Source organism: Pyrgilauda ruficollis, unplaced genomic scaffold (genome assembly GCF_017590135.1).
Source record: "Pyrgilauda ruficollis isolate IOZ18807 unplaced genomic scaffold, ASM1759013v1 scaffold163, whole genome shotgun sequence".
Lineage (NCBI taxonomy): Eukaryota > Metazoa > Chordata > Aves > Passeriformes > Passeridae > Pyrgilauda > Pyrgilauda ruficollis.
Window position 1 is genome coordinate 465,334 of NW_024515098.1, and position 644 is coordinate 465,977.

The window sequence follows — 644 nt, forward strand, 5'->3', positions numbered from 1 at the left end:
TGTAAATGATAGAAATAAGAATTTGTGCCCAAACATTCAGTATAAAACTCTTAAATAATTCCTTTAATTATCACAGAGTAGCCTGCAGCATGTAATCACGATAAACATACAATATGCCCTATTTGTTCTTTAGGCTTGATGCAATTACCGTGAAGGGAACTGGATCAATCCTTGTAAATGCCTAGGACTCAACCTCTCTTCTTTAAGAAAGTTCTTGTCCCAGACTAAACACACAACTCCTACATTGCACTGAGTAAATGTGTGTCTTCAACACAACCTCAATACAGTGTAACAAATATATAAGTGCATTTTTAATGATCAAGTAATTTGGCTTTCTAAAAAGAGCATTAGATGTGCCAACTTGGTTGCTTAGTTGTGCTTTAATCTGTAATTATGAGTTTTAGCTCTTGTATACTGTAAAGTATCTACTTGCCTCTATAGTTTTGACCAGTAAACCCTTAAAACTCTAATGTTTATAGAACAAATATAACCTAATGAAAGTGATAACATCACAACTCATACAGATTGCACTTTGATGTATTTTTTTACAGTAAGACCTTCCTGTTTGATATGTGTTTACATGTTTATACCACATTTTATTTCTGTGTGCAAACAATCACAATGAATTTAATCACAAACACTAC